The 24492-nt window shown below is 44.8% G+C and overlaps 20 non-coding genes and 2 pseudogenes across 20 annotated transcripts; all 22 read right to left on the minus strand.

Annotated features, from left to right (window-relative positions):
* Positions 1–167: 167 nt before the first annotated feature.
* LOC142993686 (5S ribosomal RNA) lies at positions 168–286 on the minus strand. Its single transcript, XR_012961204.1, has one exon. It is a non-coding gene; the product is annotated as a 5S ribosomal RNA (ribosomal RNA).
* A 239-nt stretch (positions 287–525) lies between these two features.
* On the minus strand, positions 526–644 carry LOC142993799 (5S ribosomal RNA; annotated as a pseudogene).
* A 245-nt stretch (positions 645–889) lies between these two features.
* On the minus strand, positions 890–1008 carry LOC142993652 (5S ribosomal RNA). Its single transcript, XR_012961171.1, has one exon. It is a non-coding gene; the product is annotated as a 5S ribosomal RNA (ribosomal RNA).
* Positions 1009–1253: 245 nt separating this feature from the next.
* LOC142993740 (5S ribosomal RNA) lies at positions 1254–1372 on the minus strand. The gene has a single exon (XR_012961257.1). It is a non-coding gene; the product is annotated as a 5S ribosomal RNA (ribosomal RNA).
* Positions 1373–2192: 820 nt separating this feature from the next.
* LOC142993839 (5S ribosomal RNA) lies at positions 2193–2311 on the minus strand. The gene has a single exon (XR_012961299.1). It is a non-coding gene; the product is annotated as a 5S ribosomal RNA (ribosomal RNA).
* Positions 2312–2774: 463 nt separating this feature from the next.
* Positions 2775–2893, minus strand: LOC142993690 (5S ribosomal RNA). The gene has a single exon (XR_012961207.1). It is a non-coding gene; the product is annotated as a 5S ribosomal RNA (ribosomal RNA).
* Positions 2894–3138: 245 nt separating this feature from the next.
* LOC142993704 (5S ribosomal RNA) lies at positions 3139–3257 on the minus strand. The gene has a single exon (XR_012961221.1). It is a non-coding gene; the product is annotated as a 5S ribosomal RNA (ribosomal RNA).
* Positions 3258–3717: 460 nt separating this feature from the next.
* LOC142993798 (5S ribosomal RNA) lies at positions 3718–3836 on the minus strand (annotated as a pseudogene).
* A 245-nt stretch (positions 3837–4081) lies between these two features.
* LOC142993634 (5S ribosomal RNA) lies at positions 4082–4200 on the minus strand. The gene has a single exon (XR_012961154.1). It is a non-coding gene; the product is annotated as a 5S ribosomal RNA (ribosomal RNA).
* A 1026-nt stretch (positions 4201–5226) lies between these two features.
* LOC142993625 (5S ribosomal RNA) lies at positions 5227–5345 on the minus strand. The gene has a single exon (XR_012961146.1). It is a non-coding gene; the product is annotated as a 5S ribosomal RNA (ribosomal RNA).
* Positions 5346–5590: 245 nt separating this feature from the next.
* Positions 5591–5709, minus strand: LOC142993665 (5S ribosomal RNA). Its single transcript, XR_012961184.1, has one exon. It is a non-coding gene; the product is annotated as a 5S ribosomal RNA (ribosomal RNA).
* Positions 5710–6169: 460 nt separating this feature from the next.
* On the minus strand, positions 6170–6288 carry LOC142993685 (5S ribosomal RNA). The gene has a single exon (XR_012961203.1). It is a non-coding gene; the product is annotated as a 5S ribosomal RNA (ribosomal RNA).
* Positions 6289–6751: 463 nt separating this feature from the next.
* LOC142993701 (5S ribosomal RNA) lies at positions 6752–6870 on the minus strand. The gene has a single exon (XR_012961218.1). It is a non-coding gene; the product is annotated as a 5S ribosomal RNA (ribosomal RNA).
* Positions 6871–7115: 245 nt separating this feature from the next.
* On the minus strand, positions 7116–7234 carry LOC142993635 (5S ribosomal RNA). Its single transcript, XR_012961155.1, has one exon. It is a non-coding gene; the product is annotated as a 5S ribosomal RNA (ribosomal RNA).
* Positions 7235–13629: 6395 nt separating this feature from the next.
* LOC142993687 (5S ribosomal RNA) lies at positions 13630–13748 on the minus strand. Its single transcript, XR_012961205.1, has one exon. It is a non-coding gene; the product is annotated as a 5S ribosomal RNA (ribosomal RNA).
* Positions 13749–13993: 245 nt separating this feature from the next.
* On the minus strand, positions 13994–14112 carry LOC142993840 (5S ribosomal RNA). Its single transcript, XR_012961300.1, has one exon. It is a non-coding gene; the product is annotated as a 5S ribosomal RNA (ribosomal RNA).
* A 1044-nt stretch (positions 14113–15156) lies between these two features.
* LOC142993725 (5S ribosomal RNA) lies at positions 15157–15275 on the minus strand. Its single transcript, XR_012961242.1, has one exon. It is a non-coding gene; the product is annotated as a 5S ribosomal RNA (ribosomal RNA).
* A 463-nt stretch (positions 15276–15738) lies between these two features.
* Positions 15739–15857, minus strand: LOC142993684 (5S ribosomal RNA). Its single transcript, XR_012961202.1, has one exon. It is a non-coding gene; the product is annotated as a 5S ribosomal RNA (ribosomal RNA).
* A 245-nt stretch (positions 15858–16102) lies between these two features.
* On the minus strand, positions 16103–16221 carry LOC142993667 (5S ribosomal RNA). The gene has a single exon (XR_012961186.1). It is a non-coding gene; the product is annotated as a 5S ribosomal RNA (ribosomal RNA).
* A 7205-nt stretch (positions 16222–23426) lies between these two features.
* Positions 23427–23545, minus strand: LOC142993719 (5S ribosomal RNA). The gene has a single exon (XR_012961236.1). It is a non-coding gene; the product is annotated as a 5S ribosomal RNA (ribosomal RNA).
* Positions 23546–23790: 245 nt separating this feature from the next.
* Positions 23791–23909, minus strand: LOC142993844 (5S ribosomal RNA). Its single transcript, XR_012961304.1, has one exon. It is a non-coding gene; the product is annotated as a 5S ribosomal RNA (ribosomal RNA).
* A 245-nt stretch (positions 23910–24154) lies between these two features.
* Positions 24155–24273, minus strand: LOC142993845 (5S ribosomal RNA). The gene has a single exon (XR_012961305.1). It is a non-coding gene; the product is annotated as a 5S ribosomal RNA (ribosomal RNA).
* Positions 24274–24492: the final 219 nt, after the last annotated feature.

Here is a 24492-nt window from a genome sequence, read left to right on the forward strand (position 1 = left end):
TCTTCTCATATTATGCCCATGTGCAATACTCATTTTCTGAATGTATGCTTTCATATAAGATAAGATAAGATACAACTTTATTCTCCCGAGGGAAATTGCGTGTTGACAGAGGGAGTGTAACATGAGGGAGGAGGACCAGGTGAGGCCTGCTGCTCAGAGGGCCAAAATGCTTACGGCACCGGGTATTCCCAAGCGGTCTCCCATCTAAGTACTAACCTGGCCCGACGCTGATTAGCTTCCGAGATCAGAAGAGATCGGGCGTGTTCAGAGTGGTATGGCCGTAAACGAGGAGAGCAGCCACACAGAGGCTCTTTATAGGTGAGACAGACCCAGTTCAAGTCACCGTGTACGCATGACTACACTCAAGTTCATGTATATCCCAATTTACATGATGCCTTCATCAGAAAAACACTAACATTTCAGATAAGATAAGATACAACTTTATTCTCCCGAGGGAAATTGCGTGTTCACAGAGGGAGTGAAACGAGGAGGACCAGGTGAGGCCTGCGGCTCAGAGGGCCAAAATGCTTACTGCACCGGGTATTCCCAGGCTGTCTCCCATCCAAGTACTAACCTGGCCCGACGCTGCTCAGCTTCCGAGATCAGACGAGATCAGGCGTGTTCAGAGTGGTATGGCCGTAAACGAGGAGAGCAGCCACACAGAGGCTCTTTATAGGTGAGACAGACCCAGTTCAAGTCACCGTGTACGCATGACTACACTCAAGTTCATGTATATCACAATTTACATGATGCCTTCATCAGAAGAACACTAACATTTCAGATAAGATAAGATACAACTTTATTCTCCCGAGGGAAATTGCGTGTTGACAGAGGGAGTGAAACATGAGGGAGGAGGACCAGGTGAGGCCTGCTGCTCAGAGGGCCAAAATGCTTACGGCACCGGGTATTCCCAGGCGGTCTCCCATCCAAGTACTAACCTGGCCCGACGCTGATTAGCTTCCGAGATCAGACGAGACCGGGCGTGTTCAGAGTGGTATGGCCGTAAACGAGGAGAGCAGCCACACAGAGGCTCTTTATAGGTGAGACAGACCCAGTTCAAGTCACCGTGTACACATGACTACACTCAAGTTCATGTATATCACAATTTACATGATGCCTTCATCAGAAGAACACTAACATTTCTGATAAGATAAGATACAACTTTATTCTCCCGAGGGAAATTGCGTGTTCTCAGAGGGAGTGAAACATGAGGGAGGAGGACCAGGTGAGGCCTGCTGCTCAGAGGGCCAAGATGCTTACTGCACCAGGTATTCCCAGGCGGTCTCCCATCCAAGTGCTAACCTGGCCCGACGCTGCTTAGCTTCCGAGATCAGACGAGATCGGGCGTGTTCAGAGTGGTATGGCCGTAAACGAGGAGAGCAGCCACACAGAGGCTCTTTATAGGTGAGACAGACCCAGTTCAAGTCACCGTGTACACATGACTACACTCAAGTTCATGTATATCACGATTTACATGATGCCTTCATCAGAAGAACACTAACATTTCAGAAAAGATAAGATACAACTTTATTCTCCCGAGGGAAATTGCGTGTTCACAGAGGGAGTGAAACATGAGGGAGGAGGACCAGGTGAGGCCTGCTGCTCAGAGGGCCAAAATGCTTACGGCACCGGGTATTCCCAGGCGGTCTCCCATCCAAGTACTAACCTGGCCCGACGCTGCTTAGCATCCGAGATTGTGCGTGTTCAGAGTGGTACGGCCTTAAACGAGGAGAGCAGCCACACAGAGGCTCTTTATAGGTGAGACAGACCCAGTTCAAGTCACCGTGTACACATGACTACACTCAAGTTCATGTATATCACAATTTACATGATGCCTTCATCAGAAACACACATTTCTGGATAATGAAGTCTTACCAAATGAAACTGATAATCATCACATAGAACATAAAGAGGGACCACTAACATCTCTGACGCTCACTTTCATCATCATCATCATCATCATCATCATCATCATCATCATCGTCACACAGTGGCTCGTGTACTTCACTTCTCATGTGCATTCAATCATCTCATATTATGCCCATGTGCCATTCTCATTTTCTGAATGTATGCTTTCATATAAGATAAGATAAGATACAACTTTATTCTCCCGAGGGAAATTGCGTGTTCACAGAGGGAGTGAAACATGAGGGAGGAGGACCAGGTGAGGCCTGCTGGTAAGAGGGCCAAAATGCTTACGGCACCGGGTATTCCCAGGCGGTCTCCCATCCAAGTACTAACCTGGCCCGACGCTGATTAGCTTCCGAGATCAGACGAGATCGGGCGTGTTCAGAGTGGTATGGCCGTAAACGAGGAGAGCAGCCACACAGAGGCTCTTTATAGGTGAGACAGACCCAGTTCAAGTCACCGTGTACACATGACTACACTCAAGTTCATGTATATCACAATTTACATGATGCCTTCATCAGAAACACACATTTCTGGATAATAAAGTCTTACCTAATGAAACTGATAATCATCACATAGAACATACAGAGGGACCACTTACATCTCTGACGCTCACTTTTATCCTCATCATCATCATCATCATCATCATCATCATCGTCACACAGTGGCTCCTGTACTTCACTCCCCATGTGCATTCAATCATCTCATATTATGCCCATGTGCAATACTCATTTTCTGAATGTATGCTTTCATATAAGATAAGATAAGATACCACTTTATTCTCCCGAGGGACATTGGTTGTTCACAGAGGGAGTGAAACATGAGGGAGGAGGACCAGGTGAGGCCTGCTGCTCAGAGGGCCAAAATGCTTACGGCACCGGGTATTCCCAGGCGGTCTCCCATCCAAGTACTAACCTGGCCCGACGCTGCTTAGCTTCCGAGATCAGACGAGATCAGGCGTGTTCAGAGTGGTATGGCCGTAAACGATGAGAGCAGCCACACAGAGGCTCTTTATAGGTGAGACAGACCCAGTTCAAGTCACCGTGTACACATGACTACACTCAAGTTCATGTATATCACAATTTACATGATGCCTTCATCAGAAGAACACTAACATTTCAGATAAGATAAGATACAACTTTATTCTCCCGAGGGAAATTGCGTGTTGACAGAGGGAGTGAAACATGAGGGAGGAAGACCAGGTGAGGCCTGCTGCTCAGAGGGCCAAAATGCTTACGGCACCGGGTATTCCCAGGCGGTCTCCCATCCAAGTACTAACCTGGCCCGACACTGCTTAGCTTCCCAGATCAGACGAGATCGGGCGTGTTCAGAGAGGTATGGCCGTAAACGAGGAGAGCAGCCACACAGAGGCTCTTTATAGGTGAGACAGACCCAGTTCAAGTCACCGTGTACACATGACTACACTCAAGTTCATGTATATCACAATTTACATGATGCCTTCATCAGAAACACACATTTCTGGATAATGAAGTCTTACCTAATGAAACTGATAATCATCACATAGAACATAAAGAGGGACCACTAACATCTCTGACGCTCACTTTCATCATCATCATCATCATCATCATCATCATCATCGTCACACAGTGGCTCGTGTACTTCACTTCTCATGTGCATTCAATCATCTCATATTATGCCCATGTGCCATACTCATTTTCTGAATGTATGCTTTCATATAAGATAAGATAAGATACAACTTTATTCTCCCGAGGGACATTGGGTGTTGACAGAGGGAGTGAAACATGAGGGAGGAGGACCAGATGAGGCCTGCTGCTCAGAGGGCCAAAATGCTTACGGCACCTGGTATTCCTAGGCGGTCTCTCATCCAAGTACGAACCTGGCCCGATGCTGCTTAGCTTCCGAGATCAGACGAGATCAGGCATGTTCAGAGTGGTATGGCCGTAAACGAGGAGAGCAGCCACACAGAGGCTCTTTATAGGTGAGACAGACCCAGTTCAAGTCACCGTGTACGCATGACTACACTCAAGTTCATGTATATCCCAATTTACATGATGCCTTCATCAGAAAAACACTAACATTTCAGATAAGATAAGATACAACTTTATTCTCCCGAGGGAAATTGCGTGTTCACAGAGGGAGTGAAACATGAGGGAGGAGGACCAGGTGAGGCCTGCTGCTCAGGGGGCCAAAATGCTTACTGCACCGGGTATTCCCAGGCGGTCTCCCATCCAAGTACTAACCTGGCCCGACGCTGCTTAGCTTCCGAGATCAGACGAGATCGGGCGTGTTCAGAGTGGTATGGCCGTAAACGAGGAGAGCAGCCACACAGAGGCTCTTTATAGGTGAGACAGACCCAGTTCAAGTCACCGTGTACACATGACTACACTCAAGTTCATGTATATCACAATTTACATGATGCCTTCATCAGAAACACACATTTCTGGATAATGAAGTCTTACCTAATGAAACTGATAATCATCACATAGAACATAAAGAGGGACCACTAACATCTCTGACGCTCACTTTCATCATCATCATCATCATCATCATCATCATCATCGTCACACAGTGGCTTGTGTACTTCACTTCTCATGTGCATTCAATCATCTCATATTATGCCCATGTGCCATACTCATTTTCTGAATGTATGCTTTCATATAAGATAAGATAAGATACAACTTTATTCTCCCGAGGGACATTGGGTGTTGACAGAGGGAGTGAAACATGAGGGAGGAGGACCAGGTGAGGCCTGCTGCTCAGAGGGCCAAAATGCTTACGGCACCGGGTATTCCCAGGCGGTCTCCCATCCAAGTACTAACCTGGCCCGACGCTGCTTAGCATCCGAGATTGTGCATGTTCAGAGTGGTACGGCCTTAAACGAGGAGAGCAGCCACACAGAGGCTCTTTATAGGTGAGACAGACCCAGTTCAAGTCACTGTGTACACATGACTACACTCAAGTTCATGTATATCACAATTTACATGATGCCTTCATCAGAAACACACATTTCTGGATAATGAAGTCTTACCTAATGTAACTGATAATCATCACATAGAACATAAAGAGGGACCACTAACATCTCTGACCCTCACTTTCATCATCATCATCATCATCATCATCATCATCATCACACAGTGGCTCGTGTACTTCACTTCTCATGTGCATTCAATCTTCTCATATTATGCCCATGTGCAATACTCATTTTCTGAATGTATGCTTTCATATAAGATAAGATAAGATACCACTTTATTCTCCCGAGGGACATTGGATGTTCACAGAGGGAGTGAAACATGAGGGAGGAGGACCAGGTGAGGCCTGCTGCTCAGAGGGCCAAAATGCTTACGGCACCGGGTATTCCCAGGCGGTCTCCCATCCAAGTACTAACCTGGCCCGACGCTGCTTAGCTTCGGAGATCAGACGAGATCAGGCGTGTTCAGAGTGGTATGGCCGTAAACGATGAGAGCAGCCACACAGAGGCTCTTTATAGGTGAGACAGACCCAGTTCAAGTCACCGTGTACACATGACTACACTCAAGTTCATGTATATCACAATTTACATGATGCCTTCATCAGAAGAACACTAACATTTCAGATAAGATAAGATACAACTTTATTCTCCCGAGGGAAATTGCGTGTTGACAGAGGGAGTGAAACATGAGGGAGGAAGACCAGGTGAGGCCTGCTGCTCAGAGGGCCAAAATGCTTACGGCACCGGGTATTCCCAGGCGGTCTCCCATCCAAGTACTAACCTGGCCCGACACTGCTTAGCTTCCCAGATCAGACGAGATCGGGCGTGTTCAGAGTGGTATGGCCGTAAACGAGGAGAGCAGCCACACAGAGGCTCTTTATAGGTGAGACAGACCCAGTTCAAGTCACCGTGTACACATGACTACACTCAAGTTCATGTATATCACAATTTACATGATGCCTTCATCAGAAACACACATTTCTGGATAATGAAGTCTTACCTAATGAAACTGATAATCATCACATAGAACATAAAGAGGGACCACTAACATCTCTGACGCTCACTTTCATCATCATCATCATCATCATCATCATCATCATCGTCACACAGTGGCTCGTGTACTTCACTTCTCATGTGCATTCAATCATCTCATATTATGCCCATGTGCCATACTCATTTTCTGAATGTATGCTTTCATATAAGATAAGATAAGATACAACTTTATTCTCCCGAGGGAAATTGCGTGTTCACAGAGGGAGTGAAACATGAGGGAGGAGGACCAGGTGAGGCCTGCTGGTCAGAGGGCCAAAATGCTTACGGCACCAGGTATTCCCAGGCGGTCTCCCATCCAAGTACTAACCTGGCCTGACGCTGATTAGCTTCCGAGATCAGACGAGATCGGGCGTGTTCAGAGTGGTATGGCCGTAAACGAGGAGAGCAGCCACACAGAGGCTCTTTATAGGTGAGACAGACCCAGTTCAAGTCACCGTGTACACATGACTACACTCAAGTTCATGTATATCACAATTTACATGATGCCTTCATCAGAAACACACATTTCTGGATAATAAAGTCTTACCTAATGAAACTGATAATCATCACATAGAACATACAGAGGGACCACTTACATCTCTGACGCTCACTTTTATCCTCATCATCATCATCATCATCATCATCATCATCGTCACACAGTGGCTCCTGTACTTCACTCCCCATGTGCATTCAATCATCTCATATTATGCCCATGTGCAATACTCATTTTCTGAATGTATGCTTTCATATAAGATAAGATAAGATACCACTTTATTCTCCCGAGGGACATTGGTTGTTCACAGAGGGAGTGAAACATGAGGGAGGAGGACCAGGTGAGGCCTGCTGCTCAGAGGGCCAAAATGCTTACGGCACCGGGTATTCCCAGGCGGTCTCCCATCCAAGTACTAACCTGGCCCGACGCTGCTTAGCTTCCGAGATCAGACGAGATCAGGCGTGTTCAGAGTGGTATGGCCGTAAACGATGGGAGCAGCCACACAGAGGCTCTTTATAGGTGAGACAGACCCAGTTCAAGTCACCGTGTACACATGACTACACTCAAGTTCATGTATATCACAATTTACATGATGCCTTCATCAGAAGAACACTAACATTTCAGATAAGATAAGATACAACTTTATTCTCCCGAGGGAAATTGCGTGTTCACAGAGGGAGTGAAACATGAGGGAGGAGGACCAGGTGAGGCCTGCTGCTCAGGGGGCCAAAATGCTTACTGCACCGGGTATTCCCAGGCGGTCTCCCATCCAAGTACTAACCTGGCCCGACGCTGCTTAGCTTCCGAGATCAGACGAGATCGGGCGTGTTCAGAGTGGTATGGCCGTAAACGAGGAGAGCAGCCACACAGAGGCTCTTTATAGGTGAGACAGACCCAGTTCAAGTCACCGTGTACACATGACTACACTCAAGTTCATGTATATCACAATTTACATGATGCCTTCATCAGAAACACACATTTCTGGATAATGAAGTCTTACCTAATGAAACTGATAATCATCACATAGAACATAAAGAGGGACCACTAACATCTCTGACGCTCACTTTCATCATCATCATCATCATCATCATCATCATCATCGTCACACAGTGGCTCGTGTACTTCACTTCTCATGTGCATTCAATCATCTCATATTATGCCCATGTGCCATACTCATTTTCTGAATGTATGCTTTCATATAAGATAAGATAAGATACAACTTTATTCTCCCGAGGGACATTGGGTGTTGACAGAGGGAGTGAAACATGAGGGAGGAGGACCAGGTGAGGCCTGCTGCTCAGAGGGCCAAAATGCTTACGGCACCTGGTATTCCTAGGCGGTCTCTCATCCAAGTACGAACCTGGCCCGACGCTGCTTAGCTTCCGAGATCAGACGAGATCAGGCGTGTTTTTTTTTTTTTTTTTCTCTTTTATTATCAAAAAATAAATATTTCTACAAATACATTTTACACAAGTAAATACAAGTCATTTCAAATCAAATCAAATTATTTCCAACAATCCATAACACCATTCATCACATCTTTTTTTTTTTTTTTTTTTTTCCTCCTTCACCCATCACCCCTCACCCTTGACCTATTGACATTTGCACCCCACCCTGATTTCCACACACAAATAGACAGTTATCTTCCAGCACCTTTTGTTTGAAATTCTTGTCCCCACCATCCCACAGCAGACTCACATTCATTTTCATAAAGTTACAGAAAAATCTCCAGATGTTCACTTTTTTGTCCTCGAAATGTGAATAGTTTCTCCGAAGTCTGATGACATGTTTGGCATAACTCAGAATGTAATTGATAAGCCATTTGTTCACCCCTGCTTTCCTTTCCTTATACCCAAATAGAAAAAACCTCTCCCATTTTTCCTTTTCCGTGATTGTGACTCTACATTTTTGGAAGCATTGGTCCAGTTTCTCAAAAAACACTTTTAACTCCTTACATTCAAAAATAAAGTGCCTAAATGTCTCCACTTCCACCTCACATATATCACAAACCTTGCTGTTGAGTCTATTTATCTGGTTTAGCACCAAATTGACAAATATTCTATTGTGTCTGAGCCTGAAATTTGTATCAAAGCACTCTGATGAAATGAACTTCACATTTAGATCTGACCAAATGTGCTCCCTCTGAAGCCCATGGAACTGCCTTAGCCATACTTCCTCAGCTGCCGCTTTCTTCTTTTCCTTTCCCAAAAACACTCTATATAGTATCTTGGAGTTAACTGATCGTATGTCATGCTCTTTCCCTCCTTGGATGAGGGAGAAACTGACCAACTCCAGAGCCTTCTCTGCCCTCCTCCCCTTCACCAGCGCCACCCAGCTCCGAGGTAACCCCTCTAAAATTCTCTGGCATAGTCTTTTGATTTCTATTGGTCTCACTTTCCCTAATCTTCCCCTGACCTCCTGGATTACTTCCTCCTGCAGAAATCCACCACCTCTTTGGATAAAGTGCTTCACCTGATTTAAACCTAGTTCCTCCAAGTACCTCCCTGAAAATACCTTCCCCTGGCACCTTATTGCCGGATTTCTGAAAACTGGTTGGTGTAACACCTGCTCCGCAGTCTCACATCTAAACTTTAAATCCCCCAGTAAAATATTCCACGCTTCAAGTATTTCCCCTGTAAATGCATTAACCTGTGCTCTTTCCCTTTGCTCCGTTTCCCTACATAGATTAAACACTCCTCTATTATCCCACCCCTGTAGGCAAGAGTCGAGGCACTTCTGCCACGCGTAAATCTTTGCGTTTCCCATAAATTTCCCTAACAGTCGAATCCGTGCACTAAGCTTTTTACTTTTCAGGTCCACCAATTTCAAACCGCCCTCCTTCTGCCCATTGATGAGCACCTTCCTGGCTATCAAATGCTGTTTTTTATTCCAGATGAAAGCACTCATCATGTCATTCAGCTTTCCTATTACCCTGTCCGGCATTTCACAGACTCTTAGCGCATACTGACACTTGGACAGGAGGAGGGCGTTAGTTACTATCACTTTACCCCTTAGATTCAATTTCCTCCCGGACCAGAAATCCAATCGCATTTTGATTTTTCCCTCTATTTCACCCCACGTTTGTTTTGTTGCTGCATCTCGATTCTTACCTACGTATACACCCAAAACCTTCACCATTTCATTTCTCTTTACAAAATTCCATTTATTTACACAATCGAAACCATCACCAAAGCCCATTAGCTCGGTTTTTTCCGCATTGATTTTGGCCCCAGATGCCCTCTCATAGCACTCTACATGCTGCAGCACCCTGTCTACACTCCTCTCATCCCTAACCGTAATACTTATGTCATCTGCGTACTGGTAGATTTTCGTGTCCGTTTTATCTTCCATTTCAATCCCCAAAATCCCTGGGTCCCTCCTAATGAGGGCAGACAAGGGTTCTGCCGCTATGGAGTATAACATAGCTGAAAGCGGGCATCCTTGCCTGATTGACCTCTCCAGAGCGAAGCTCTCAGTTAACCTCCCGTTTATTTTCACCCTACTGATGGCATTCCTATATATTAACCTAATCCATTTAGTGAAACCTTCCCCGAAACCCATCTTTCCCAGTGTTTTAAACAAAAAATCATGATCCACCCTATCAAACGCCTTCTCTAAATCAACCCCTATGTACAGCCCTCCCTTCTGATTCATTTTGTCAAAGATGTCCTGGATCGATAAGATGATGTCACTAATGTCTCTCCCTACCACACCATAACACTGACAGGGATTCACCACTGTGCCTATCACCTCCTTCAATCTGTTTGCCAGGATTTTAGCCAGTATTTTATAATCTGTATTTAGCAGACAAATTGGCCTATAATTCCCCAAATCCCCTTTGTCACCCTTATTCTTATACACCACTCGGATTAGCCCCATGAAGAAGTCCCCAGATGCTTTCCCCTCCCGCTCCATGCATTGAAAGATTCTCAGGAGAATTGGCTTTATCACCTGTTTAAAGGTGATGTAAAATTCCCCCGATAACCCATCCAGCCCTGGACTTTTGTTCTTATTCAAACCATTTATTGCTCTTTCCAATTCTTCCTCTGTTATGTTTTTATCACAGTCTGCTCTGTCCTCTTCCCCTAATTTTTTTTCTATCCCTTCAAAAACACTGTGGTCTGTAGAGTTTACCTCCATCTTTGAAAAAAGTTTTTTAAAATGTTTATGAGCCACCTCCAGCATTTCCCCTGTCTTCTCCATTGTCTTACCCTCTTCATTTTTCAGGTTTTGCAGATGAGCTTTCTTTTGCTGTCTTTTTTCAAGCCCTAAAAAGAAACTTGTATTCTTTTCCCCTTCTAAAATATCCTTCATCCTTGATCTGATAGCTGCCCCTCTGCTCCGTTTCTTCTCAAGCTCATCTAATTGTTTTCTCAGCATGAGATATTTTAGATTGTTGAAGTTTTCCTCTGCAATCGACCTTTCCAGCTCTTTATTAATCTGGTCTCTTAAACTATACTCAGTCCTTCTTTCCTTCTCCATTTTATTTTTACAATAGTTTATTGTCACTTTTTTGATGTGCAATTTCACCTCCTCCCACCACTCCCCCATATTTATACAACCCTCACCCTGCAGTTCTCTTTTTCTTTCTTTCAGTAGATTTTCAACTTTCTCCCTATATTTTCCATCCAGCAAAACACTGTTATTTAAACACCATAACCCTCCACCTTTGTGCTCTTTCTCCCCCAGCTCCACCCATAACCTTGCATGATCGCTAAACCCTGTGAACTCATACCAGCATTTTGAAATCTTTTTTTCCAGCCCAGATGCTAATAGACATAAGTCAATCCTGGACTGTTTAAGTTTCCCCAGAACCGTCTGTCGTCTGGAAAAGCCCCTTTCTCCCATATTGCGCACCCTCCACAGATCTACCAGGTTGAAATAGTCAAAAAGCTCATTTAGCGATTTCCTACTTATATCACTTTTGTATGTATTGTTGCTTGATATATCCAACCTCGTAAGTGCACAGTTAAAATCCCCCACTACACAAATGTTCCCTCCCAAATGCGGTTTTAGTTGATCAAAGAAAATTCCACGCTTGTTGTCCTCATTCGGTGCATAAATATTCAAAAGTTTGTAAAGCACATTCCTGTAAATAAATTCAATACCGATCACCCTTCCCTCATCATCCTTCACTATTTCCTTAACATTTTGGATCTTATCTCCTTTCGCAAAAATAGCGACTCCGGCTCGTCCATTTACACCCTTGTTTGCCCACACTTTTCCAGCCCATGTATCCCTCAGATAGCTTCTCCACTCCCTTGTCCACCTAGTCTCTTGTACACAGAGGATGTCAAAAGTATCCACCCTTAAAACATCTCTCATCTTGTTAATACATCTTAAGCCGTTTGTGTTTTGCGATAGTATTTTTAACATTGTAAATACATAGAGATAAATCAGGCCCATCAGCTTTATGCTACAGTTCACGTCTTACTTTTTCCTCTTTTTGATCCCCTTGTCTTCAGCATCCATTGCAGTCTTCTCTTCCCCAGCTCCTGGCTGTTTCCGAGGTCCATATCAGACTCCGAGTTCCCCGACTCTTGAGACCCCGTCAAGCATATCTCTGAGTCTGATTCTGGGGGCCGCTGAAGTTGAACAATTTTCACCTTCCTCTCCTTTCTCTCCGATGTATCCACACTCTGCCCCTCTGCTGCGTCTCCATGTCCCGGCACCTCAGCTGTCGATCCTCTCACCTCCATTCCTTGCTCTCCGTCCGACTCCAGTATGTCTCTTCCTTTCTCCGCTTCCCCCTCCGCACGATCCTTCTCGGTCTCCTCCCTCTCAGAGATATTCTCTCTCGATTCTTCCTGCTCCTCACGTTGCTTTCCTCCCGTCCCTGGAGCATGATCAACGTCCTCACAAACACATCTGCTGCTCTCCTTTTTGCAGCTCTGGCATTTGTTCCCTCTGCCCATGCACTCCCTTGCATAGTGCCCCTGCTCTCCACATTTTCTACAAAGGAAATCTGGACAGTCCCTCAGGATATGACCAGTCTGTATGCACTGTCTGCACACTTTCACCTGTTTGTCGTGCAAAACTCTGAAGAACTCTGCTCCAAAAGCCGTCTCAAACTTGGTCGAATATGGAAGTGATTGGACCGTCTCCGTGAATTTAACTTTCACGTATCTTGTTCCGTCAGCAATTCTAGTTCCCGGCCACATTCTCCTGATGATCGGGGATACTGCACTCACTCCCCAGCTGTTCAGCTTGCCCAGAATGACGCTGTCCGTGATATACGCCGGCAGCCCCAGAAACGAGACCACCAGCTCATCATTACATAACTCCTTGGACATGATCGCGGTCTGTCCAATTTTTATGCCGTCCAATAGTCTTTCTTTCCCCTTCGGGTGATTCATTGTGATCTCATATTTATTTCTGCCCGTGTACCGGCAGGCGATGATTTTCCCACAAGTGTCTTGTATTGCCTGGATCAGCTCCATTGCGGTCACTTTATCTTCTCCAATCAGCTCCAGCGCGAGCGTTAAATTTTGCTGAAACTCTTCAGCTTTATCCTTAATAATCCGTATCTCTTCCTCTCTGATGATTTCTCTCTCCTGCCCTCTTCCTCCTTCCGCATTTTCGGCTACGTCAGGAGCTGTCACCGCACGTGTGTCCTCCATTTCTCCCGTCATATTCTGACCGTCCACGGTCCTGTACGCCCGATCGTCTTTCACCATCGGCTCGTTTGCCTCGGCCGTCCGGTCCGGGCCCGGTGCAGCGACTCTGGCTCCCTTTCCTCTGGTTCTCACCATACTTGGAGCACAGTATAAACTATTTTCCATCAGGAAAACACAAACCAAACAAACAAATAACTTAAAGTGTCCCCCAGACAGTCAAAACTGCTGGGGGTGGCTCCAAAAACCGAGCTATCAAAGAAACGAAAAATCTGGGCTTAAAGAAACGCCACAGTTTAAACTCAAAATCAAAATTGCCGCACAGGATCAGTCAAAATACACGCACGCCTGGAGCTCACACACACCTCCTCTTACTTCCGTGTTCAGAGTGGTATGGCCGTAAACGAGGAGCGCAGCCACACAGAGGCTCTTTATAGGTGAGACAGACCCAGTTCAAGTCACCGTGTACACATGACTACACTCAAGTTCATGTATATCACAATTTATGTATGCTTTCATATAAGATAAGATAAGATACAACTTTATTCTCCCGAGGGAAATTGCGTGTTGACAGAGGGAGTGTAACATGAGGGAGGAGGACCAGGTGAGGCCTGCTGCTCAGAGGGCCAAAATGCTTACGGCACCGGGTATTCCCAAGCGGTCTCCCATCTAAGTACTAACCTGGCCCGACGCTGATTAGCTTCCGAGATCAGAAGAGATCGGGCGTGTTCAGAGTGGTATGGCCGTAAACGAGGAGAGCAGCCACACAGAGGCTCTTTATAGGTGAGACAGACCCAGTTCAAGTCACTGTGTACGCATGACTACACTCAAGTTCATGTATATCCCAATTTACATGATGCCTTCATCAGAAAAACACTAACATTTCAGATAAGATAAGATACAACTTTATTCTCCCGAGGGAAATTGCGTGTTCACAGAGGGAGTGAAACATGAGGGAGGAGGACCAGGTGAGGCCTGCTGCTCAGAGGGCCAAAATGCTTACGGCACCGGGTATTCCCAGGCGGTCTCCCATCCAAGTACTAACCTGGCCCGACGCTGATTAGCTTCCGAGATCAGACGAGATCGGGCGTGTTCAGAGTGGTATGGCCGTAAACGAGGAGAGCAGCCACACAGAGGCTCTTTATAGGTGAGACAGACCCAGTTCAAGTCACCGTGTACACATGACTACACTCAAGTTAATGTATATCACAATTTACATGATGCCTTCATCAGAAGAACACAGAAGCCTCTATCTCCTTCCTTTTCACAGATATGGGCTTTTCAAGTTTTCTCTAGTTTCAAGAATCGATGACCCGCGGGTCAACATTTTTAGAAAATTTTCAATATTCCCCAATTTGCCCCAAATTTACACAAATTGATGGCATTTCTGTCTGGATGCTGCGTCTGAAATTTTAGCTCTCTATCTCCTTCCTTGTCACAGATATGGGCTTTTAAAGTTTTCTCCAGTTTCAAAAATCGATGACCCGGGTGTCAACTTTTTTCCAAAATTTTCAATATTCCCCAATTTGCCCCAATTTACACACATTGATGGCATTTCTGCCTGGATGCTGCGTCTGAAATTTTAGCTCTCTATCTCCTTCCTTGTCACAGATATGGGCTTTTCAAGTATCTCCAGTTTCAAAAATCGATGACCACATTTTTAGAAAATTTTCAATATTCCCCAATTTGCCCCAAATTTACACACATTGATGGCATTTCTGCCTGGATGCTGCGTCTGCAATTTAAGCTCTCTATCTCCTTCCTTGTCACAGATATTGGCTTTTAAAGTTTTCTCCAGTTTCAAAAATTGATGACCCGGGTCAACATTTTTAGAAAATTTTCAATATTCCCCAATTTGCCACAAATTTACACACATTGATGGCATTTCTGCCTGGATGCTGCGCACTTTCATCATCATCATCATCATCATCATCATCATCATCATCATCGTCACACAGTGGCTCGTGTACTTCACTTCTCATGTGCATTCAATCTTCTCATATTATGCCCATGTGCAATACTCATTTTCTGAATGTATGCTTTCATATAAGATAAGATAAGATACAACTTTATTCTCCCGAGGGAAATTGCGTCTTGACAGAGGGAGTGTAACATGAGGGAGGAGGACCAGGTGAGGCCTGCTGGTCAGAGGGCCAAAATGCTTACGGCAACGGGTATTCCCAGGCGGTCTCCCATCCAAGTACTAACCTGGCCCGACGCTGATTAGCTTCCGAGATCAGACGAGATCGGGCGTGTTCAGAGTGGTATGGCCGTAAACGAGGAGAGCAGCCACACAGAGGCTCTTTATAGGTGAGACAGACCCAGTTCAAGTCACCGTGTACACATGACTACACTCAAGTTCATGTATATCACAATTTACATGATGCCTTCATCAGAAACACACATTTCTGGATAATAAAGTCTTACCTAATGAAACTGATAATCATCACATAGAACATAAAGAGGGACCACTTACATCTCTGACGCTCACTTTTATCCTCATCATCATCATCATCATCATCATCATCATCGTCACACAGTGGCTCCTGTACTTCACTCCCCATGTGCATTCAATCATCTCATATTATGCCCATGTGCAATACTCATTTTCTGAATGTATGCTTTCATATAAGATAAGATAAGATACCACTTTATTCTCCCGAGGGACATTGGTTGTTCACAGAGGGAGTGAAACATGAGGGAGGAGGACCAGGTGAGGCCTGCTGCTCAGAGGGCCAAAATGCTTACGGCACCGGGTATTCCCAGGCGATCTCCCATCCAAGTACTAACCTGGCCCGACGCTGCTTAGCTTCCGAGATCAGAAGAGATCAGGCGCGTTCAGAGTGGTATGGCCGTAAACGATGAGAGCAGCCACACAGAGGCTCTTTATAGGTGAGACAGACCCAGTTCAAGTCACCGTGTACACATGACTACACTCAAGTTCATGTATATCACAATTTACATGATGCCTTCATCAGAAGAACACTAACATTTCAGATAAGATAAGATACAACTTTATTCTCCCGAGGGAAATTGCGTGTTGACAGAGGGAGTGAAACATGAGGGAGGAAGACCAGGTGAGGCCTGCTGCTCAGAGGGCCAAAATGCTTACGGCACCGGGTATTCCCAGGCGGTCTCCCATCCAAGTACTAACCTGGCCCGACACTGCTTAGCTTCCCAGATCAGACGAGATCGGGCGTGTTCAGAGTGGTATGGCCGTAAACGAGGAGAGCAGCCACACAGAGGCTCTTTATAGGTGAGACAGACCCAGTTCAAGTCACCGTGTACACATGACTACACTCAAGTTCATGTATATCACAATTTACATGATGCCTTCATCAGAAACACACATTTCTGGATAATGAAGTCTTACCTAATGAAACTGATAATCATCACATAGAACATAAAGAGGGACCACTAACATCTCTGACGCTCACTTTCATCATCATCATCATCATCATCATCATCATCATCGTCACACAGTGGCTCGTGTACTTCACTTCTCATGTGCATTCAATCATCTCATATTATGCCCATGTGCCATACTCATTTTCTGAATGTATGCTTTCATATAAGATAAGATAAGATACAACTTTATTCTCCCGAGGGACATTGGGTGTTGACAGAGGGAGTGAAACATGAGGGAGGAGGACCAGGTGAGGCCTGCTGCTCAGAGGGCCAAAATGCTTACGGCACCGGGTATTCCTAGGCGGTCTCTCATCCAAGTACGAACCTGGCCCGACGCTGCTTAGCTTCCGAGATCAGACGAGATCAGGCGTGTTTTTTTTTTTTTCTTTTATTATCAAAAAAATAAATATTTTTACAAATACATTTTACACAAGTAAATACAAGTCATTTCAAATCAAATCAAATTATTTCCAACAATCCATAACACCATTCATCACATCTTTTTTTTTTTTCTTTTTTTTTCCTTCACCCATCACCCCTCACCCTTGACCTATTGACATTTGCACCCCACCCTGATTTCCACACACAAATAGACAGTTATCTTCCAGCACCTTTTGTTTGAAAGTCTTGTCCCCACCATCCCACAGCAGACTCACATTCCTTTTCATAAAGTTACAGAAAAATCTCCAGATGTTCACTTTTTTGTCCTCGAAATGTGAATAGTTTCTCCGAAGTCTGATGACATGTTTGGCATAACTCAGAATGTAATTGATAAGCCATTTGTTCACCCCTGCTTTCCTTTCCTTATACCCAAATAGAAAAAACCTCTCCCATTTTTCCTTTTCCGTGATTGTGACTCTACATTTTTGAAAGCATTGGTCCAGTTTCTCAAAAAACACTTTTAACTCCTTACATTCAAAAATAAAGTGCCTAAATGTCTCCACTTCCACCTCACATATATCACAAACCTTGCTGTTGAGTCTATTTATCTGGTTTAGCACCAAATTGACAAATATTCTATTGTGTCTGAGCCTGAAATTTGTATCAAAGCACTCTGATGAAATGAACTTCACATTTAGATCTGACCAAATGTGCTCCCTCTGAAGCCCATGGAACTGCCTTAGCCATACTTCCTCAGCTGCCGCTTTCTTCTTTTCCTTTCCCAAAAACACTCTATATAGTATCTTGGAGTTAACTGATCGTATGTCATGCTCTTTCCCTCCTTGGATGAGGGAGAAACTGACCAACTCCAGAGCCTTCTCTGCCCTCCTCCCCTTCACCAGCGCCACCCAGCTACGAGGTAACCCCTCTAAAATTCTCTGGCATAGTCTTTTGATCTCTATTGGTCTCACTTTCCCTAATCTTCCCCTGACCTCCTGGATTACTTCCTCCTGCAGAAATCCACCACCTCTTTGGATAAAGTGCTTCACCTGATTTAAACCTAGTTCCTCCAAGTACCTCCCTGAAAATACCTTCCCCTGACACCTTATTGCCGGATTTCTGAAAACTGGTTGGTGTAACACCTGCTCCGCAGTCTCACATTTAAACTTTAAATCCCCCAGTAAAATATTCCACGCTTCAAGTATTTCCCCTGTAAATGCATTAACCTGTGCTCTTTCCCTTTGCTCCGTTTCCCTACATAGATTAAACACTCCTCTATTATCCCACCCCTGTAGGCAAGAGTCGAGGCACTTCTGCCACGCGTAAATCTTTGCGTTTCCCATAAATTTCCCTAACAGTCGAATCCGTGCACTAAGCTTTTTACTTTTCAGGTCCACCAATTTCAAACCGCCCTCCTTCTGCCCATTGATGAGCACCTTCCTGGCTATCAAATGCTGTTTTTTATTCCAGATGAAAGCACTCATCATGTCATTCAGCTTTCCTATTACCCTGTCCGGCATTTCACAGACTCTTAGCGCATACTGACACTTGGACAGGAGGAGGGCGTTAGTTACTATCACTTTACCCCTTAGATTCAATTTCCTCCCGGACCAGAAATCCAATCGCATTTTGATTTTTCCCTCTATTTCACCCCACGTTTGTTTTGTTGCTGCATCTCGATTCTTACCTACGTATACACCCAAAACCTTCACCATTTCATTTCTCTTTACAAAATTCCATTTATTTACACAATCGAAACCATCACCAAAGCCCATTAGCTCGTTTTTTTCCGCATTGATTTTGGCCCCAGATGCCCTCTCATAGCACTCTACATGCTGCAGCACCCTGTCTACACTCCTCTCATCCCTAACCGTAATACTTATGTCATCTGCGTACTGGTAGATTTTCGTGTCCGTTTTATCTTCCATTTCAATCCCCAAAATCCCTGGGTCCCTCCTAATGAGGGCAGACAAGGGTTCTGCCGCTATGGAGTATAACATAGCTGAAAGCGGGCATCCTTGCCTGATTGACCTCTCCAGAGCGAAGCTCTCAGTTAACCTCCCGTTTATTTTCACCCTACTGATGGCATTCCTATATATTAACCTAATCCATTTAGTGAAACCTTCCCCGAAACCCATCTTTCCCAGTGTTTTAAACAAAAAATCATGATCCACCCTATCAAACGCCTTCTCTAAATCAACCCCTATGTACAGCCCTCCCTTCTGATTCATTTTGTCAAAGATGTCCTGGATCGATAAGATGATGTCACTAATGTCTCTCCCTACCACACCATAACACTGACAGGGATTCACCACTGTGCCTATCACCTCCTTCAATCTGTTTGCCAGGATTTTAGCCAGTATTTTATAATCTGTATTTAGCAGACTAATTGGCCTATAATTCCCCAAATCCCCTTTGTCACCCTTATTCTTATACACCACTCGGATTAGCCCCATGAAGAAGTCCCCAGATGCTTTCCCCTCCCGCTCCATGCATTGAAAGATTCTCAGGAGAATTGGCTTTATCACCTGTTTAAAGGTGATGTAAAATTCCCCCGATAACCCATCCAGCCCTGGACTTTTGTTCTTATTCAAACCATTTATTGCTCTTTCCAATTCTTCCTCTGTTATGTTTTTATCACAGTCTGCTCTGTCCTCTTCCCCTAATTTTTTTTCTATCCCTTCAAAAACACTGTGGTCTGTAGAGTTTACCTCCATCTTTGAAAAAAGTTTTTTAAAATGTTTATGAGCCACCTCCAGCATTTCCCCTGTCTTCTCCATTGTCTTACCCTCTTCATTTTTCAGGTTTTGCAGATGAGCTTTCTTTTGCTGTCTTTTTTCAAGCCCTAAAAAGAAACTTGTATTCTTTTCCCCTTCTAAAATATCCTTCATCCTTGATCTGATAGCTGCCCCTCTGCTCCGTTTCTTCTCAAGCTCATCTAATTGTTTTCTCAGCATGAGATATTTTAGATTGTTGAAGTTTTCCTCTGCAATCGACCTTTCCAGCTCTTTATTAATCTGGTCTCTTAAACTATACTCAGTCCTTCTTTCCTTCTCCATTTTATTTTTACAATAGTTTATTGTCACTTTTTTGATGTGCAATTTCACCTCCTCCCACCACTCCCCCATATTTATACAACCCTCACCCTGCAGTTCTCTTTTTCTTTCTTTCAGTAGATTTTCAACTTTCTCCCTATATTTTCCATCCAGCAAAACACTGTTATTTAAACACCATAACCCTCCACCTTTGTGCTCTTTCTCCCCCAGCTCCACCCATAACCTTGCATGATCGCTAAACCCTGTGAACTCATACCAGCATTTTGAAATCTTTTTTTCCAGCCCAGATGCTAATAGACATAAGTCAATCCTGGACTGTTTAAGTTTCCCCAGAACCGTCTGTCGTCTGGAAAAGCCCCTTTCTCCCATATTGCGCACCCTCCACAGATCTACCAGGTTGAAATAGTCAAAAAGCTCATTTAGCGATTTCCTACTTATATCACTTTTGTATGTATTGTTGCTTGATATATCCAACCTCGTAAGTGCACAGTTAAAATCCCCCACTACACAAATGTTCCCTCCCAAATGCGGTTTTAGTTGATCAAAGAAAATTCCACGCTTGTTGTCCTCATTCGGTGCATAAATATTCAAAAGTTTGTAAAGCACATTCCTGTAAATAAATTCAATACCGATCACCCTTTCCTCATCATCCTTCACTATTTCCTTAACATTTTGGATCTTATCTCCTTTCGCAAAAATAGCGACTCCGGCTCGTCCATTTACACCGTTGTTTGCCCACACTTTTCCAGCCCATGTATCCCTCAGATAGCTTCTCCACTCCCTTGTCCACCTAGTCTCTTGTACACAGAGGATGTCAAAAGTATCCACCCTTAAAACATCTCTCATCTTGTTAATACATCTTAAGCCGTTTGTGTTTTGCGATAGTATTTTTAACATTGTAAATACATAGAGATAAATCAGGCCCATCAGCTTTATGCTACAGTTCACGTCTTACTTTTTCCTCTTTTTGATCCCCTTGTCTTCAGCATCCATTGCAGTCTTCTCTTCCCCAGCTCCTGGCTGTTTCCGAGGTCCATATCAGACTCCGAGTTCCCCGACTCTTGAGACCCCGTCAAGCATATCTCTGAGTCTGATTCTGGGGGCCGCTGAAGTTGAACAATTTTCACCTTCCTCTCCTTTCTCTCCGATGTATCCACACTCTGCCCCTCTGCTGCGTCTCCATGTCCCGGCACCTCAGCTGTCGATCCTCTCACCTCCATTCCTTGCTCTCCGTCCGACTCCAGTATGTCTCTTCCTTTCTCCGCTTCCCCCTCCGCACGATCCTTCTCGGTCTCCTCCCTCTCAGAGATATTCTCTCTCGATTCTTCCTGCTCCTCACGTTGCTTTCCTCCCGTCCCTGGAGCATGATCAACGTCCTCACAAACACATCTGCTGCTCTCCTTTTTGCAGCTCTGGCATTTGTTCCCTCTGCCCATGCACTCCCTTGCATAGTGCCCCTGCTCTCCACATTTTCTACAAAGGAAATCTGGACAGTCCCTCAGGATATGACCAGTCTGTATGCACTGTCTGCACACTTTCACCTGTTTGTCGTGCAAAACTCTGAAGAACTCTGCTCCAAAAGCCGTCTCAAACTTGGTCGAATATGGAAGTGATTGGACCGTCTCCGTGAATTTAACTTTCACGTATCTTGTTCCGTCAGCAATTCTAGTTCCCGGCCACATTCTCCTGATGATCGGGGATACTGCACTCACTCCCCAGCTGTTCAGCTTGCCCAGAATGACGCTGTCCGTGATATACGCCGGCAGCCCCAGAAACGAGACCACCAGCTCATCATTACATAACTCCTTGGACATGATCGCGGTCTGTCCAATTTTTATGCCGTCCAATAGTCTTTCTTTCCCCTTCGGGTGATTCATTGTGATCTCATATTTATTTCTGCCCGTGTACCGGCAGGCGATGATTTTCCCACAAGTGTCTTGTATTGCCTGGATCAGCTCCATTGCGGTCACTTTATCTTCTCCAATCAGCTCCAGCGCGAGCGTTAAATTTTGCTGAAACTCTTCAGCTTTATCCTTAATAATCCGTATCTCTTCCTCTCTGATGATTTCTCTCTCCTGCCCTCTTCCTCCTTCCGCATTTTCGGCTACGTCAGGAGCTGTCACCGCACGTGTGTCCTCCATTTCTCCCGTCATATTCTGACCGTCCACGGTCCTGTACGCCCGATCGTCTTTCACCATCGGCTCGTTTGCCTCGGCCGTCCGGTCCGGGCCCGGTGCAGCGACTCTGGCTCCCTTTCCTCTGGTTCTCACCATACTTGGAGCACAGTATAAACTATTTTCCATCAGGAAAACACAAACCAAACAAACAAATAACTTAAAGTGTCCCCCAGACAGTCAAAACTGCTGGGGGTGGCTCCAAAAACCGAGCTATCAAAGAAACGAAAAATCTGGGCTTAAAGAAACGCCACAGTTTAAACTCAAAATCAAAATTGCCGCACAGGATCAGTCAAAATACACGCACGCCTGGAGCTCACACACACCTCCTCTTACTTCCGTGTTCAGAGTGGTATGGCCGTAAACGAGGAGCGCAGCCACACAGAGGCTCTTTATAGGTGAGACAGACCCAGTTCAAGTCACCGTGTACACATGACTACACTCAAGTTCATGTATATCACAATTTACATGATGCCTTCATCAGAAGAACACAGAAGCCTCTATCTCCTTCCTTTTCACAGATATGGGCTTTTCAAGTTTTCTCTAGTTTCAAGAATCGATGACCCGCGGGTCAACATTTTTAGAAAATTTTCAATATTCCCCAATTTGCCCCAAATTTACACAAATTGATGGCATTTCTGTCTGGATGCTGCGTCTGAAATTTTAGCTCTCTATCTCCTTCCTTGTCACAGATATGGGCTTTTAAAGTTTTCTCCAGTTTCAAAAATCGATGACCCGGGTGTCAACTTTTTTCCAAAATTTTCAATATTCCCCAATTTGCCCCAATTTACACACATTGATGGCATTTCTGCCTGGATGCTGCGTCTGAAATTTTAGCTCTCTATCTCCTTCCTTGTCACAGATATGGGCTTTTCAAGTATCTCCAGTTTCAAAAATCGATGACCACATTTTTAGAAAATTTTCAATATTCCCCAATTTGCCCCAAATTTACACACATTGATGGCATTTCTGCCTGGATGCTGCGTCTGCAATTTTAGCTCTCTATCTCCTTCCTTGTCACAGATATTGGCTTTTAAAGTTTTCTCCAGTTTCAAAAATTGATGACCCGGGTCAACATTTTTAGAAAATTTTCAATATTCCCCAATTTACCCCAAATTTACACACATTGATGGCATTTCTGTCTGGATGCTGCGCACTTTCATCATCATCATCATCATCATCATCATCATCATCATCATCGTCACACAGTGGCTCGTGTACTTCACTTCTCATGTGCATTCAATCTTCTCATATTATGCCCATGTGCAATACTCATTTTCTGAATGTATACTTTCATATAAGATAAGATAAGATACAACTTTATTCTCCCGAGGGAAATTGCGTGTTGACAGAGGGAGTGTAACATGAGGGAGGAGGACCAGGTGAGGCCTGCTGCTCAGAGGGCCAAAATGCTTACGGCACCGGGTATTCCCAAGCGGTCTCCCATCTAAGTACTAACCTGGCCCGACGCTGATTAGCTTCCGAGATCAGAAGAGATCGGGCGTGTTAAGAGTGGTATGGCCGTAAACGAGGAGAGCAGCCACACAGAGGCTCTTTATAGGTGAGACAGACCCAGTTCAAGTCACCGTGTACGCATGACTACACTCAAGTTCATGTATATCCCAATTTACATGATGCCTTCATCAGAAAAACACTAACATTTCAGATAAGATAAGATACAACTTTATTCTCCCGAGGGAAATTGCGTGTTCACAGAGGGAGTGAAACATGAGGGAGGAGGACCAGGTGAGGCCTGCTGCTCAGAGGGCCAAAATGCTTACGGCACCGGGTATTCCCAGGCGGTCTCCCATCCAAGTACTAACCTGGCCCGACGCTGATTAGCTTCCGAGATCAGACGAGATCGGGCGTGTTCAGAGTGGTATGGCCGTAAACGAGGAGAGCAGCCACACAGAGGCTCTTTATAGGTGAGACAGACCCAGTTCAAGTCACCGTGTACACATGACTACACTCAAGTTCATGTATATCACAATTTACATGATGCCTTCATCAGAAGAACACTAACATTTCTGATAAGATATGATACAACTTTATTCTCCCGAGGGAAATTGCGTGTTCACAGAGGGAGTGAAACATCAGGGAGGAGGACCAGGTGAGGCCTGCTGCTCAGAGGGCCAAAATGCTTACGGCACCGGGTATTCCCAGGCGGTCTCCCATCCAAGTACTAACCTGGCCCGACGCTGATTAGCTTCCGAGATCAGACGAGATCGGGCGTGTTCAGAGTGGTATGGCCGTAAACGAGGAGAGCAGCCACACAGAGGCTCTTTATAGGTGAGACAGACCCAGTTCAAGTCACCGTGTACACATGACTACACTCAAGTTAATGTATATCACAATTTACATGATGCCTTCATCAGAAGAACACTAACATTTCTGATAAGATAAGATACAACTTTATTCTCCTGAGGGAAATTGCGTGTTCACAGAGGGAGTGAAACGAGGAGGACCAGGTGAGGCC

This window comes from Genypterus blacodes, unplaced genomic scaffold (genome assembly GCF_046128005.1).
Source record: "Genypterus blacodes isolate CSIRO-AG114 ecotype Tasmania unplaced genomic scaffold, CSIRO-AGI_Gbla_v1 ptg000028l_1, whole genome shotgun sequence".
Taxonomy (NCBI): Eukaryota; Metazoa; Chordata; class Actinopteri; order Ophidiiformes; family Ophidiidae; genus Genypterus; species Genypterus blacodes.